Source organism: Erinaceus europaeus, chromosome 17 (assembly GCF_950295315.1).
Source record: "Erinaceus europaeus chromosome 17, mEriEur2.1, whole genome shotgun sequence".
Lineage (NCBI taxonomy): Eukaryota > Metazoa > Chordata > Mammalia > Eulipotyphla > Erinaceidae > Erinaceus > Erinaceus europaeus.
This window is the reverse complement of record NC_080178.1, coordinates 48,971,632-48,983,821: the sequence shown is the minus strand read 5'-3', so window position 1 is coordinate 48,983,821 and position 12,190 is coordinate 48,971,632. Positions and strand designations below refer to the sequence as shown.

Here is a 12,190-nt window from a genome sequence, read left to right as displayed (position 1 = left end):
GATTCAAAACTAGGATGAGGGCCAGGCACTAGCACACCGGGTTAAGCGCACATAGTGTGAAGCACAAGGACCTGCACAATGATCCCAGTTCAGTTCCCTGCAAGGGGGGGGGGTCATTTTGCAAGCCGTGAACCAGGTCTTCAGATGTCTGTTTTTCTCTCCTCCTCTCTAACTTCCCCTCCTCTCAATTTTTCTCTGTCCTGTCTAACAGCAGTCATAACAAGAATAACAGCAGCAACAATGGACAAAAGATGGCCACCAGGAGCAGTCAATTTGTAGTGTCAGCACTGAGCCCCAGCTATAACCCTGGAGGCAAAAATAAAAACAAGCAAACAAAAACTGGGAAGGTGTCTGCTTTGCTATATGATCCTCTCAGATTCAAGATCTGAGAGAAAGGAGGAAAACAGCTAGAATTCTATGCACTACTACACAGGGGCCTAACAGCCCCCAGATTCTAGCAGAGCTAAGGGAGCAGAAAGTTGTTCTTTGTTCCCACAGAGCATGGTGGTATTGATTCCAAAAGTTTTTGTTGAAAAAGGATAGGGGAGTAGTACCACTGTTATCCTATGGTTTTATCAGTGTTTGCTTTTATAAATAAAAAAATTCAAAAAAAAAACCACAAAGCTGTCTGTCTTTCTGCTAACTGCAGAAAGATACAGGTTTTCTTAAAAAGGTTTTAAATGAAAAAACATATTAGTTTGGAAGAGAAAAGGATAATCTATTCAACTTATTCTTCTCAAGGTATCCCCCCAAAAAATAAGTTGATAGCCATTGTATAAAGGAGAGAGGAGACCTTAAAGACAGGGTGACTGCACACAGGGGCAGGGAAAATGGGGGAAAAAAAGACTGCAACTTGCTCCTAGGGACAGGAGAAAATTAAAAAAGGCTGGAATTCATCAGTGTTTCATTAGTCATATCCTTCATCTTCCTCTCTTTCCTCCCCCTCATTATCAACTTCTCCTTCATCCTCATCTCCTTCTTCATATCTTCTTTTTTTTTAAAAAAATATTATCTATTTATTGATTGGATAGAGACAGTCAGAAATCAAGAGGGAAGGGAGGGATAGAGAGGGTGAGAGACAGAGAGACAGCTGCAGTACTACTTCACCACTTGAGAAGCTTTCCCCCCTGCAGGTGGGGACTGGGGGCTTGAACCCACGTCCTTGCACATTGTAACATGTGAGTTCAACCATGTGCATCACCACCAGGCCCCCACTTCTTCATATCTTCTAATCCTTCTTCCTCTTCATCATCATCATCTTCCCCCTCACCTTATTCATCATCCATATCAGGAACCAAGTAGTACTGTAGTGTATTTGGCCAGATACCATCTTTAATGACCTCTCCTAACTCACCTGCGACTGCACCAAAATGGTCAGTAAACCAGGTGAAGAAGCTCTCTGGTTCCTCATGCTGTCTCTTTCTGTTGGTTTGATTTTGGGTTTGACTTGAACATTTGATCAAATCCTTTCCAGATTTCCATTTGATTTCAGTGGATCCTTCAAAAGAAGGATCACCACTCTCATTCAGATAAAATTCTTTGGAGAGAACTTTATTTTCAAAGTAAGGGTTTTCAACAAAATAAAAGTCTATTCTGTTACCTGATTTACTATCTTCAAATTCTGTCACTTCAACTCTTGTCAAGTAATGCAGTGCCTCTTCATCCTCTTCTCCAAGCAGTGTAGACACTTGTGGGTGGTTGACAAATGTTAATCCTAAATTTGGGATATTGACCATCAATTCCGATCTCTTCTGAAAAAATGGCTAGCAGAGTTTGTTATATTTCTGTTCTACCTTCAAAATCGTCACTCCCCAGAAAGCAGCTTGATAAAAAAGCAACAGGAAGCAATGGAATATATCCATGAAGTACAGAATGAAATAGACTTAATGAACAAGCCAGCTAGGAGGTTTCTAGAATTTTCTATCTCACCTTAACTCTAATCCCTGAGATTCTCAACTAAGACTCTTTTCTGACTCTCTACTACTTAAAAGAGTCAAAGTTCAGGTGTCTGCTGGGTAAGGAGGATGGCCTAGGTAGGTAAAAGTAATGCATCAAGTGAGCTGAATGTACCATGTTCCATTATATATATATCCTGAGTTGTAGTTTTAAACTGAGCTATGCGGCTTAATAGAAAATAGTAGGGTCCTCATGTCTGTGGCTCATGTGACTTTGTTTAAAGTATATGGAGAAATCCAATTTTGTTTTTTTTTTTAAGTGCTAGAGATACCTAGAAGTTGTCAGACAACCTTTTGAGGACTGGTCCTTCGATTTAGAGATTTTCTTTGTTATCTTAAGTTGCTATTTATGCAATCTTCTTTCATTCTCTCCTATCCCCCCTATTTCTCTCTCTCTCTCCCTCTCTCACTATCTTTCCCCCTCTATGCCAAAGACTAAACCTGACACCTCAAAGCATCAGACACAAAAAAGAATTTTGCCTAACCACTTATGCTATTTCTCTGGTCCATTTTGCATTATATTAAGCACTTAGCACTGTTGGTGTAGAGTAAGAATGTGTTATACGTTCCTATCTTATTTTTCTTTCTTCAGTATATCTATATGGCCTCTAAAGCCTCAAAGGAAACGATTGAAAGTAAACCAACTCTCTCTCTTAATTCTGCAGTCAACTTTCTACCTAGACCTCCAGGTTAAAAACCCATCCCAGCCTCTGGAAATATTGCACCCGTAGCATTACTTATCACATTGGAGCTTAATAAGTCTGTCTTTACAAAAACAAGAACCAAAAGGTAACATGCTGGTCTTTGGGGGTGGCGCACACTTTACTAAATGTACTTTGAGTTGTATCTTGATTCAGGAATATTAGATATTTCCATTCATGCCTTCACATTGTGTCCCAGCGTTTGTGATCCATAGTGAGGACAGCAGAGATATCCAGGGCTCACAGTCTCTCAGCAGGAAGCTAGGGCTGCATGGTCATCAGCAGTTCCAAATACACTAGAAATTTCACTTACATTGTTTAGCAACTTTGCTTTAAATGTTAATTACACAGGCAGTGTGTGTGTGTGTGTGTGTGTGTGTGTGTGTGTGTGTGTGTGTGTGTGTGTGTACTGACTGCATTTTCTATGCCTGAGACAGTGCTGTCCATAATGCTCAAAAGTCGAGTTGTAAGAAAGCATGCTGGGATTGAGGTCCAGTCTTATCAGACACATAGATCCCTAACCTCTGCAATGCAGATCCCAGAAAAGAACCACTGAGACAACTTCCATTGGCTGTATTTGCCTCTAAGATGATCATTACTCTAGATGTGTAATTGTGTAGTTGTTATTTTCTTATAGCATACTACATCCACATAGTTCATCAAAGAACACCAAAACAGAACTTCAGACCTCTGAGACTACAACTTGTAGGGATCATGAGAAAACAGGACAGGTACTGGTCTCCCCAGACAAGCAAATGATGGGGTGTCTGCCACTCAACACAAATAGGGCTGGGAGAACAAGGGTTCTGAGTTGATGTAGACCCTGCACTTCAATCAGAATTGTGACCACTCCTGCAACCAGAAGTCTCAGCCTATCAAACACACTGTGCTGATCGTTGTTCATACATCTTTTTATCAAACACAGTCCTGGAGTAATCCAGACTTGGGAGAGCACAGGAAGAATTCTGAAGGTAAGAAAGACCCTTGGTGTCATTGTAGGAGCTGTGCTATGGGTGCATGCATCGTGCCAAGGCCAACAGCCTGCTGTACTGCTGAAACATAAAAAAAAGGATCCAGAGACCAAGAGATTCTATGGAGATACCAGATAATGAAGACAAGGACGCTGTGTTCAAGAACCAGGTAGTGTTATGCTTTGATTGAGAGGTGGTGCAGTGGGGGCAGCAGACAAGACAAGGTCACTGCAGATATCCTGTGCATGTCTGTCTGGCAATGTGCCAAATCATGCATTTCGTGTAAGAATGAAGTTTGAGTCATGACCTTGTTTCCAGGAACATACTAAAGGCATGTTTGGTGCACTACATTTTGGAGCTGATGCTACTTTCTGATCTCCTCACAGTTTATATAAATGCACTGGGGAGGGGTTTGGAGCATGAAGGAGGGTTTACTCTACTCTGTTGCATGAGTGCAGGGAAGAACATAGACAGTCACACATTTTCAGGTGCCGTTCTGCTTGGCTTGCTTGAGCCAGACCTTAGGTTTGAAAAAGAAAGGCCTTGACTGAAAAAACTCTTCTCAGCTAGGAAAAAAACAACAACAGAAAAGCCCATAATTTGGACTCCTATGAAACATAGCCTTTGTAGAGAGAAATATTAGTAGTCCACAAAAAGAACTACATTTCCAGCATGTGTTTTATTTACTTATTAATTTTTTATTTATATTATTTTTCCCTGTAATGCTGGCCTACAATCAGAAAAAAAAAAAAAAAAAACAGTTCATGAAGAATGCAGCTAATAACCTTGGAGTCACAGATGCTATGAAGGCACATAGGAACCAGAAATGCCACTTTTTCTGTAAGAGTTGTTTCTGCCTCACTCTTGCATATAACCCTGTCTGGGAATGTTTGAACCCACCCTCTGGAGGGCAGATTGAAGGGATGTCAGTGGGCTTTACAAGAGTGATACTTCCTCTCTGGGTGGGAGCTCATTCCATAGAATCTTGGGCCCCTTCCCACACCCCCAGAATTGAGGTCTCCACCTGACTAAGACCCTCAGGTGAGCTATAGGTGCAGAAGGTTCAAGAAACCTCTTTTCAGATGGTAGTGAACATATCTGACCATCATTTTCATGTTTTTCGTCACTATGGCTTCTTTTTTTATTTGCCTAAATCATCCTATTTTCAAACCATTATCTAGTTAAACTGACAATTCTGGACATAATAGTCCAGAGTATTGCCTTTGTTAAACATGCAGGACTTTGGGCCAGGGGTAGAGCTTAGTGGAAGACTCTGTGGTTGCATGCCTGTGGCCCTGGGGTTTGATTACACACACCACACACACACACACACACACACACACACACACACACACACACACACACACCATAGGGATGAAAAAAAAGAACTGTTGCTTCTGGTAAGTTTTGCTCAGAGTCTCATTTGAGCACGTGAGTTCAACATGTGGCTGCTTCATTCGCACATTTAAACATTATTATTTTTTCTTTTAGATAGATAGAGAATGCAACCAGAGCACTGAGGCTTCCTTCAGTGTGGAGGGGCCGGGCCTGAAACCCAATTCTCCAATGACAAAGCAGCCACTGTATAAGCCAGCTATTTTACTAGCCCATCAGTTGTTTTCTTGCTCAGCTCAAAGAAATGAACTGCCCCTCTTTCATCTTGGAATTCATACATCTTTGAAGACCAATCACCAATGCTGCTGTCATCTCTGCAAAAACAAGAGGACTATTCTGAGTTTGCTAAAACAAAGAGATGCCAATTGTGAACTAGCCAAGAAAAAGCAACAAAACCAGGAAGTCTTGGAGCAACTAGAACTGCTGCAACTCAAACAAGAGTGAGTTTTGGTGGATTTGCAGGGAGACTCCAGTGGGGAAGGTTCGGGCAGCACAGCTAGTGCTTCAGCACATCTCAGCCAGCCAACTGGGGTCTCCACGCAGCCCTTCATCGCCACCATGCTTAGCGTCAGGACAGCCTTGGTGGCCAGGAACAGTTGTCAATCAGCATCATGTCCTTTGGCTTTGTGATCAGTGGTGTTAGTAGAGGAAGAAGGGGCCAGTCTGAAGCAGGAACCCCTCCCAGTGTAGTTTTATCAACAGTCTGTTGGGGGCCCAGGACCCAGGGTCAGGAGTGTGGGGTCCCAAACTGGAAGCAGGGGCCAGGCCATCACGGAAAGCCTTCCCTATACTCATACCTCCCATTCTTCTGCAGCTCACCCTGGGATGAATATATCTCTCATTTTCATTTCCTGAGGAAAGAGAGTATTTAGTTGCTCTTGGCCTGAGGCTGAGCATTTGGGTCAGGGAGCAGGTTAGGAGAACAGTGAAAGAAACTGCTGTGGGGTAGACTCCCCCAAATGGAGGTAGTTCCTTCCTCCATAAAGCTAGTCTCTCTCTCTCTGTCTTCCTCCCTTGCTCCCTCTTTCCTTCCCTCCCTTCATTCCTTCCATATTTACTACTATATTATGTGGGGCTTGGTGTCCTGATGCTCCACTATTTCAGGCAGTCCTTTCTTTGATAGAATGTATGAACTAAAGGGAAACAGAGAGCAGGAGAGGCACCTGCAAAACTGTTCTACTACTTGTCAAATATCTCCATTGTGCGTGAGGACCTTGAACACAGGTCTTTGCAAATGGCAGATAGTGTACTCTTCTAGATGAGACACCACCAGGTCCCAAGTCCTGTCATCATCAAGTGCAATGGAATCTGCCCACTATCACCAGTGCTATTCAACATAGTGTTGGAAGTTCTTGTCATGGCAATCAGGAAGGAACAAAGAATTAAAGGCATACATATTTGTTGTATGCTTCTCATTGGTTTTGGTTTCCCCTACCCTGCCTCTGGAAGATTGTGGTTTAGCCCCTGCTAGTTTCTGGCCTCCCCTTCTCCCTGCCCCCAACCCTACATATTTCCTGAGTTCCTGCCTCAGCCTCCAGAGGAGAAGAATGCAGGACAGATCTGTGTGGTGATTAGGTTAAGAGTCTCTCTCTGCCACTGGAGGAGAAAGACAAGGGAGCACATGTTTGCCCACTCGTGAAAAAAGATTAAACTGCGTTCTCAGCTCAGCCGTGTGTCTCTGGTCGTCTCTGTTACCCACCTGTGAAGCTAGCCCGGTTAAAACAACACATATTGGAAGAGAAGCAGTCAAACTCTCCCTATTTGCATAGGACATGAGAGTCTACATAGAAAAATCTAACCAGAGAGATGGGCACTAGTGAAGCGGGTTAAGCTCACATGGCGCAAAGCACAAGGACTGGCATACAGATCCTGATTCAAGCCTGTGGCTCTACACCTGCAGGGGAGACTCTTCACAGGTGGTGAAGCAGGTCTGAAGGCGTCTATCTTTCTCCCCCCCTTTTGTCTTCCTCTCCTCTCTCCATTTCTCTCTGTCCTATCCAACAACAATATCATCAGTAACAACAACAATAATAACTACAACAATAAAACAACAAGGGCTACAAAGGGGAATAAATAAATATTAACAAAAATATTTTTTAAAAAAGTAAAACCTAGGGAATCCAAAAAGAAGCTTTCAGAAGTCATCAGGCAATACAGTAAGGTGTCAGGCTACCAAATTAACATTCAAATGTCAGTGGCATTCCTCTTCGCAAACACTAAGTTAGAAGAAGTTGAAATCCAGAAGTCAACTCCTTTTACTATAGCAATAAAAACAAAAAATATCTAGGAATACACTTAACCAAAGAAGTAAAAGACTTGTATACTGAAAATTATGAGTCACTACTCAAGGATAATGAAAAAGACACAAAGATGTGGAAAGATATCTCATGTTCATGGGTTGGAAGAATTAGCATCATCAAAATGAATATACTACCCAGAGCCATACACAAATTTAATGCTCTCCCCATCAAGATCTCAACCACACTTTTGGGATTGATGTTACCCTGCATGCAGGGCAGGTCTGGAGGTAAAAGAAGATAGGATGGGTGGGGATATTTTAGGCAAAACAATCATTATGTAAATAGGCCATACTGTCAGCAATGCAGGATGGAGCAGGAGGGCTGGCTTAATGCCTGACAACTGGCTGCTTTAAAAATATTTAATTCAAAAGACTTAAGAGAAAAGAAATTCATCTAGGAAAAAAAAACTACAGAATATTGTTGAATGGATAGATAGTATTTTGTATTTCTAAACTTACTGGATAGATACGGAAATTGAGAGAAGGGGGAGACAGAGTGAGACACACATTGACTCACACATGCACCCCTGGCTCACTGCTAGGGAAGCTTCCACCTCACAGGTAGAGATGGGGCTTGAACCTGGGTCTTGTGTGCTCATTTGCATACACTACTGCACTGAGATTTTAAAGGGGGTAAAAATATTCTTTAAAAAAGGTTAGACATACCACGTAATGCTTGATGAGATATTTCTTCCATATCTGTTTGCAAAATAAGAAAAGACAAGGATGTCCATTTAGTCTTCCTTAGTGATTATGGAATGAAGTGACTTGTAACTACATGTAGAAGGCCTCAGGGAGCCAGGCACACTTGTTTGAGTACACACATTACAGTGTGCAAGGAGCCAGGTTCAAGTCCCTGGTCCCTGCCTACAGTGGGAAGCTTCATGAGTGGTGGAGCAGAGCTGCAGGTGTCTCTCTATTGCCCTCTCAATTTGTACCTGTTCATTAGTAAATAAATAAATAGTAATATATGTAAAATTTAGAGAGACAGAGAGAGAGAGAGAAGGATGGTACATATGATAGCAATACCAGCCTTCCTCTGCTGGCTGTGGCTGGATCTAGAGACATAATTAGGATTATTATACCATAATGCCAGGATTTTGTGGGGAGGCCTCTCTCAGGCACAGATTTCCTGGCATGTCCACCCTGTTGCGCACCAGGAGTGGGTGCTTAGGAAAATGTGAATCGAGGCAGCCGGGGTAGGGCCTTACGGGATTCTCTGTGTCCGTTGCTAGTGACATGACATAAAATGACCCAGAGACTGTGTTTAGGAATGATCCGTTTATTGAACAGCAAAGCAGGGGTTTAAGGGATCATAGGAGGAAGTAACATGTATATTCCATATATGGTAGGAAGTCAAGCGGCCTGGAGGGGGTCAGGACTTCTCTAGTGAATGATCTAAGGAACGAGGGAATTGTTAGAGGTTGAGAAAAGGTCAGGGTTTGATTAGTGACTATTGAGCAAGGGTTTATTTGGTTGGAGGAATGAGGAAATGGGGTTATCAATAACCAGAATACAGAGACGGGTCCTGAGGGCAGAGAGAAGATGGATCAGGTATGATCAAAGGAACGGAGTGGGTTGGGAGAGGGCCTGAAGTTACTGTTTGACAGAGAGCAGAACAATGATGTATGGGTCATATACGATCAAAGAGATGAACTTCCAGTAACCCCAGAGCTAACTAACTGGTTTGGAAACGAGGAAGTGGGCTGTGTGTCAGGGGCTACAGGGTCTTTGTGAAGCAGGGATACTGATGGGGGGGGGCAGATCCTGTTGGTTGTTTCCCTCCTTGCTTGGTCTCTAGTGGAGAGAGAGAGGCTAACAGGATGGTCATGCCATCCAGGCACCCATCTTTCAATGGGAGGTCCCACACCAAGCTCAACCACAATCTCACAATTTCCCTACACCATAACAATGCAGTGCATAAAGTAGGTTTCTAGTTCTGTTGTAGTGCACTTTCATTCCCTCCCTCTCTTCTCTCCCCCTTCCTCCCCCTCACCCCTGTAATGCAACTCTGTGAAAGAAAGCTTCTTGTGCTGAATTTAAAGCTAGTGGAATAATGTCTGTAAAATTTCTCATTTGACTTTGTTTAAACAGCTTATTTCTACCTTCAGAAAGGTCCTTAGTAAAAATTTTCACTTTTGAGTAATAAAAATTAAAGTGGAAATGCAAAGATTTTTATTTGTGAAGCACTTTCCCTCCTATCTTGCCTTATTTTTTTAAAGATTTTATTTATTTATTTATTTATTTATTTATTTATGAGAAAGATACAAGAGAGAGAGAAATAACCAGACGTCACTCTGGTACATGTGCTGCCAGGGATTGAAATCAGGACCTCATGCTTGAGAGTCAAGTGCCTTAGCCACTGTGCCACCTCCTGGACCACTCTTGCCTTATTCTGAAAACGTAAATCACTAGTAACAGAAGAGTGATTCCATATTACAAGATACTCACATGAACTACACTGCCTTGAAGCTTTGCTAAGAATTTTTTTTAATTTTTTTAATTTTTATTTTTTTAAGAAAGGATAAATTAACAAAGCCATAGGGTAGGAGGGGTACAACTCCACACAATTCCCACCACCCAATATCCATATCCCACCCCTTCCCCTGATAGCTTCCCCATTCTCTATCCCTCTGGGAGCATGGACCCAGTGTCATTGTGGGTTGCAGAAGTTGGAAGGTCTGGCTTCTGTAATTGCTTCCCAGCTGAACATGGGCGTTCACTGGTTGGTCCATACTCCCAGTCTGCCTCTCTCTTTCCCTATTAGGGTGGGTTTCTGGGGAACCGGAGCTCCAGGACACATTGGTGGGGTCTTCAATCCAGGGAAGCCTGGCTGGCATCCTGTTGGGATCTGGAACCTGGTGTCTGAAAAGAGTGTTAACGTACAAAGCCAAACAAATTGTTGAGTTATCATGGACACAAAGGTTGGAATAGTGGAGAGGAAGTGTTAGGGGGGTACTCACTGTAAACTCTAGTGTACTTCTGCTTTCAGGTATATATTTTACACTAGTTTATGGATACATTTGAACATATGTTCTCTCTCACAGATACTGGTGTCTATCTAGGTTTTGGGACTTGCTAAGAACTTTTGCCAATCTAAAGGTTTCATCCTGGGGCACATTGGAGTCTCTTTTCAATCTTTGTTTGTGCCTTGGCTAATCTAACCCGAACTGGAGTGGCTATAGGTGAGTCTTGTGAGTTTTTTTCCATCTAAGAATAGGGGTAACTTCAAGTCATAATCAAGACTAAGAAGTATTGTTCAAAGTGAAACTATTTTCCCAATTTCTTTCTTTTATTTTTTTATTTTTACACCAGAGCACTGCTCAGCTCTGGCTTATGGTAGTGTGAGGGTTTGAACCTGGGACTTCAGAGCCTCAGGCATGAGAGTCTCTTCATGTAACCATTATGCTATCTACCTCACCCTTATTTCCCCATTCTCTTAAGACTAAGGGAAAACTTATTGATGTCTAAATGTGAAACTGGAAATGTTTAATTTATTCTAGTACTATGTTGGTCATGGAAATGCTATTAATGAGCTGAAATTCCACCCAAGGGATCCAAATCTTCTCCTGTCAGTAAGTAAAGGTAAGAAAAGTAAAAGTACGTGTAGTCCTATTTATTTGGGTATGGTTTATTTATTTATTTATTTTTTTATGAGAGCAAGAAGACTAGAGGACTGTAACTTCTGTCCACAATTATAAAATTTCTGTTGACTATAGAGGTGGTGTAGTGGGTAATGTGTTGGAGTCTTAAGTCTGAGGTTCTTCCTTCAATCCTAGTATTACCTGTGCCAGAGTGATGCTCTCTGGTTCTTCCTCTCTCTCTCTTTTATTTTAAATATTTTAATATTTATTTATTCCCTTTTGTTGTCCTTGTTTTATGTTGTAGTTATTGTTGTTATTGCTGCTGCTGTGGTTGGATAGGACAGAGATTAATGGAGAGAGATGGGGAAGACAGAGAGGGGGAGAGAAATATAGACATAGACACCTGCAGACTTGCTTCACCTCTTGTGAAGCAACTCCCCTGCAGGTGGAGAGATGGGAGGTCAAACAGGGATCCTTTTGTCAGTCCTTGGGCTTTGCACCACTTGCTTAACCTGCTGCACTACTGACCAATTCCCTCTCTCTCTCTTTCTTTTCCCTCCTATCATAAATAAATAAGTACCTTTTTAAAATAAAGAAGAAACAAAGATTTAAAATATTTTTTATTGTGTAGAGGCAGGGAGACACCTGAAGCCCTGCTTCATTACTTGTAAAGCAAACAGACAAACACCTCATCACAGACCCCTGAAAGCGTCAACCCGGCTTTTTTTTTTTTTTATGATTGGGCCCTCCTCAATCGCTATCGAACAGGCCATGGCCGGTGCGCCGCTATGTTCCATCGCTGGGGAGCCAGAGACGACCCGAACTACCCCTGTGGCTACAGACAGACTATGAACCACATAGTCAACGACTCCCACCTCTCCAGATTCAAAGGAGGTCTCGAAACTTTACATCAGGCTCAACCTGACGCTGTTGACTGGCTACGGAAGAAGGGCAAGCGCTAGAAGAACTTGTAAAGCTCTCCCTTTGCAGGTAGGGACCAGGGCCTTGAACCTGAGTCCTTTCTCACTATAGTGTGTGTGCCTAAGCAGCTGTGTCACTACCTGGGCCTGAATTTTTTTTTTCTGTTCTATTTTTCCTTGTTTATATGCAGGGCCTCACATATGGTCGGCATGTGTTTTTCCATTGACTCTTTGACCCTGTGATTTCCTCTTTTTTTTTTTTTCTTTCTTTTTTGTCATCAAGATTGCTGCTGGTGGTTATCAGTGACAATGTACCCCACCTTTTTCTTTTCTTTCTTTTTTTAAGATGTAGTTATTTACACATG

The 12,190-nt window shown here is 42.2% G+C and overlaps 1 pseudogene; it reads right to left on the bottom strand.

Moving 5' to 3' along the window:
* Window positions 1-287: 287 nt before the first annotated feature.
* On the bottom strand, window positions 288-1,862 carry LOC132533757 (protein SET-like; annotated as a pseudogene).
* Window positions 1,863-12,190: the final 10,328 nt, after the last annotated feature.